This window comes from Acyrthosiphon pisum, chromosome X, assembly GCF_005508785.2.
Source record: "Acyrthosiphon pisum isolate AL4f chromosome X, pea_aphid_22Mar2018_4r6ur, whole genome shotgun sequence".
NCBI lineage: Eukaryota > Metazoa > Arthropoda > Insecta > Hemiptera > Aphididae > Acyrthosiphon > Acyrthosiphon pisum.
The window spans coordinates 130,653,051-130,658,458 of record NC_042493.1 but is presented as its reverse complement, the minus strand read 5'-3'; positions in this window follow the sequence as shown (position 1 = coordinate 130,658,458).

Genomic DNA, 5,408 nt, shown 5'->3' with positions numbered 1-5,408 from the left:
TCAGATTTAGGTATTTTAGTCCTGATTTAAGGCATTTTCAAGTCGACATACCGAGAATCATAAAATTATGACAATGAAAATATTTTTGTTTCACTCAAATAAGTTATTATCGGTCATTAGGTAAGGTAAGGTACTAATGTTTATGTAACTAATTACTATTTACTAGGGCTCGGATTTATATGTATATGTATTTATATAACCAAAGTAGGTATGTATTTATACAATACAACTATAAAAGTACCTATGTACATAAATATGCGCTAAAGAATTCAAAATATGTATTATCAATAAAATAATAATAATAATAATTAATAATATAATAAAATGTAATAAAAAATGTATATTTATCTAATTATCTTGATTACAATTAATAATAACATGCACTTTTAAATTTTCGAATTCAAAAAATCGTCCTCATAATATATAGACATATAGTCATGATAACCTTTCAATTATTTTAACTCTGAAGAAAAGACATTAATAAACGGTATAATTGTCTAAATATGTGAGAAAAAATTGAATAATTGTGAAATATGTAAAAACATGTATTTATGACAAAATATGTAAAAATATGTAAAATCAAACATAGCTCATTTTATCAAAAATCTCGTGAAACAAATTAATCGCTTGCCGAAATAAGTTTATCGTGTCGCAGAGAAAATATGTATTTGCATAATATAAATCCGAGCCCTATACTAATTACTAATTGGCAATCTGTGTCCCACAACAATATCTGAATATCACATATTAATATATTCTTGTCTATATATTATTTTATCGTAATAATTCGTATAGTGGTGTCACAATCCTGGTCTATAATACTCGTGAGAGGTGCGTTAATAAAACGATCGATTTTTTAATTAATTTTACCGAAATGAAATAGGTGAATAGGTACTTCAAACGTTCAGAGGCGTGTTTTACCGGGGGCAAAGGGGGCACTTGTCGCGGCGGCAACATTTTAAAATATTTCATAGGCGGCTTTCATATAAGTACAGATTTTTCATGGGTTTTTCTTTTTTTCGTAATAATTTAATTTTCCATCGGTGTTTAAAAATGTTATAAATTGAACGTTAAAGGATTTACGTATTATATAAAATATAGGTACATTTTTAATGATAATACAATTTATATACCTACCTATACACGGATCTAAATAAATTTGAATTATTATACAATGCATAAAAGTAGTCGAGACTCAAAGGACGAGGATTTACTACTGTGTGTCTGTCGCAGTGGCTGCGCGAGAGGGTTTTTGTGACACAATAGTCTCACAGCTAAAAGGGGTGGTGGGTGGGTACTTGGTAGGTACCTATAGTGGATAGTCAGTTCTGACTAATATTGAGTGACACAACGTATCAAATAAATAAATATATTTCCCACCTTTTTGTCCTTTTTTTAATTTGGATTTGACTCACTATAGTGCGGTGGTCGGCATTTAAATATCTATGGCGGTCCAGATAAGTTGAAAAAAAATGTTCGACGGCCGGAAAAACTTAAATATTAGTTAATATAATGTGTTTGTTTTTGTGTTAAAAATTCAGTATAAGCTATTTAAAGCAAATTATTTAATATAATATAATGTTAACCAGTTTTTTTAAAAATGTGTGCCTCTTCTCTTGCAGGAGAACAACTAATTCGCAGAGTGTTTTAAAGGTGGTGATCAGTTAATGTTTAACGATATTTATATACTTTAAAAACGCCATTTTGGATCACGAAGTTTCACAAATGTATGTGGAGCCAAAATACATCCAAGTACAACATAAAAATAGATCGAAATATATCTATTGTGTGCGGAAAACCAGCATTTAAAAACATATTCTTGATGGTTCCGATATTTTTCCTCCACAGGCCGGATTGTGCAGGCGGGTCGCCCCATTGCCGGTCCCTGCACTCAGTGTCGTAGCCAGGGGGGTTTTGGGTGTTTAACCCCCGCCCCCCTCCTTGAAATTTTCCCTCCTAATAAATACATTGTTTATAGGGTTCGGGACTGCTTGCAAGTTATAAATTTGTCTTAAGAAATGGCGAAATTGAATACAAAGTTTGAATTTGCATATTTGTGTATTTTTCAACTTATTTCTAGATACATACAATGAGATTTGGGGAGGCCGATGCCTTTTATTATATATTTATTACCATAATATTATAAAATTGAATAAGCTTAAAAAAATTAATTTAATGTTTGTGAGGGGCGGAGGGCTGTTAAAGTTGTTGGTGGAGCTTGGCTACAGTTGGCCCTATGTTCGCATATGTAAGATTTCATAAGTCTCCTTGTGACAAAACTGTGTTTAAACTATAACTGACATCTAGATTGTAGATTGTACGAAGAAATGAACATCAGTAGATTTAGGTACGTGTTCGTTTATTAAGGTGTTCACATATCACGTTATTCGTTATTACTTATTTATTAACCTATTATACCTATAGTACCTATTTTTGCCAGTATTTTTAAAAATAAAGTTGTTATTTATTTATTTATCAGGTTTATAATCATACTTATTTTAGATTCTGAGTGGAACGATGAATGTATTGATTTTACAATGATGTGTGTGTTTTTTTTTTATTTTTTTTTTGTGTCTGTCATCAAATTTTAGGACAGTAAAAGTGCTTGGATTTTCTTCAACAGTACCTTTTCTGATAGGAAAGTAAATCTAGTTGGTACTTTGGGGGGGTCAAAAGTAAAATTTTTCCAAAAGTTTTCAAAAGCGCCGTGAAAAACAAAAGAAAAATTAAGAAAAAACGGGAATTTTTATGTAAAATCTGTTTTCGAGAAAATTGATTTTGGTTTTTGGTGTAACATTAAAACGAATGACTGTAGGTACATGAAATTTTCACTGGTTGTTTATATTTCTATTTTCTATACATGATAAAATTTTCAAAATATTTTGATTTGTTTTGAGCTGTTTACGGACAATTCCAGTTTCCAATTTAATTAGTTTTTTTTTCTATGAATGTCAATAAAGTTTTATTTGCTGGTTAAAAAAGCTTGAAAATTTAATAGAAGGCTCCTACTATATTGTTTCAAAAGCAGATGAAAAACATTAAAAATCCTTAGTTACAGTTTTTTTTTATAAGCATTTAAAGTTCAAATATTGACAAAATATGTAAAATCATGAAAATTAGCAAATTATTTTGAGTTTATAATTCGTAAAAATTTTTCTTTTTAGAATTAAGATTTTAAATAACAAGATTCCTTATAGGATAATCTACCTTCATCCAAAAAAAAAAATGTCTATAAGAAACTCAAATTAAATTTTTATGAGCGTTTGAAATTCATATTTTTACAACATTTGGTATTCACTCGATTTCTTACGTAACGATTTTCTTATTTTGTTGTAATTAAAAAACGAATGACTGTAGAAACTTGAAAATTTCACTGCATGTTTATATTAGCATTTTATATATACGATAAAGTTTTGAAAATAATTTGATTCTTTTTGAGCTGTTTACGGACATTGTAAGTTTTCAATTTTTTTAGTTTTTTTTTCTATAAATATCAATTAAGTTTTATCTATTGGACCAAAAAGTGTAAAAAATTAATACAAGGCTCCTGATACATTGTTACAATAGCAGTTGGAAAATATTAAAAATACATAGGCGCAATTATTTTTTATAAGCATTTGAAGGTGAAATTTTGACAACATTTATCAAATTTAAAATTGAATAATTATTTTGTAGTTAAAAAATTATAAAATGTTCAACTTTTATATTTAGGGATTGAAAATGTAAAACAAGATTCCTCGTAAATATTTAACTCTGTTACCAAAAATTCTAAGAAATACATTTATTTTGTTGTGATTGCAATGATTGTTGTTCGAACACGGACGCGTTTTCGCGCCACCGTAGTTTCGGCATAGGTCCCCAAAGCTGCGCCTCGGATGCCGAAGCTCACGAGGTGGCTTACCCCCTCCTCGGCCGTCCAGCGCAGGGCCGTTGGCCGCCATAGGCTGTGCCGCCAGCCGTGTCTTGTCTTGTGCAGGTGGTCGAGCCCGACGCATCGTTGCGTTTGCTCGTCGCCTTGCGCTGTGTTTTGGCGACCATACCGCGTGTACGGCCGACGCGTTTTTACGTATTATTAAGTCGTCGTTGGTTTACTGCCGTTGCCGCCACAGTGGTCGGAAATACAAATTTAGGCGGACAAAATTATTTTATTTACAATATGTGTTCTTAATGTTATTCATTTTTAATTTTAATTATTGTAAAATTTCAAATATGATGAAAACGTACTAAAATGAAAGAAAATGTATTTTTATTTTTACAGTTAACAGACAATATAGTTTTATAATTTTGGTACATTTGATGATGAAGATGGTGGTGATAGAGGTAGTATAACAAATAGTTTTTTTAGCCATTCAACATTTGATTCCCTAAATCTAATTATATTTCGTGAACTTTTTATCCAAAGTTTGCTTAAAACGGCTGTGAAGTTAGAAATTGTTGACTTAATTTTGTTTTCATCTTCTTCTTCCCAATTGTCACTATTATATTTTTGTTTAATATATTGTAGTAAATATCGGTTAGATACTACACTTCTTGGATCCAGAGGCCCTTTTGTTCTTAAGAATACAAACAAATCATTGTATACGATTTTGTTATTTTCATCAATAACTGAAATGTGAAAATAATAATCGTTAAACAAACAAAATTTAAAGGAAAATAACAGATATGCTAATCACAGACGCAACTCGACGCAGATAAAAATTATGTTATTGAAAAGCTAAGAAGTTTTTGAATAATACCTATATATTTTTATATGATCATTTTAGATCTCTTCTTAAATAATATCTTACAAAATGTAAAACCACTACTAAAAAAAAATGTTTAATAGTGATGCAATATATTTACACCATGTATTTATTAGAATAATATGTATGAATTGAAATTAAACTTTTATAAAATTGAACAAACACTCTGAACACAATCGACGAAGAAATGAATTGATATTCTTAATCAACCGTAAATATCGTACATTTTGTCTCTAATCGTTTTACAGTTATCGCGTTTTTAAGTGGTTATTGTTGTTATAATAACCCAGAGTCTATTAAATGTTGTTCTATTTATTGTACAGATATAATATAAAGTGCTAAATATCTAGTTTTTATCTTTTTTTTTTTCTATTTTGTCCGCCTAAATTTGTATTTCCGACCACTGTGATGCCGCCGCGTATATATTGCGTGCTGCCGCTGGCTTATTGCCGTGGTTGCTGCGTGCCGCTGTTGGCTTATTGTCGTGGTTTTGTCTGTTGCCTACGCTCGAACTTGGCGGATCACGCACCGCCGGTTCGCGTTGCTCCGTGTGGCTGTGTTTTGACCTCGTGGTCAGTTGACATACGTGCAGTATTCATTTATTTACGATTATAATTGGTGCACGTCTTTACCTTTCGTAAACTTTGCAGACAGTTTAAAGGGGGG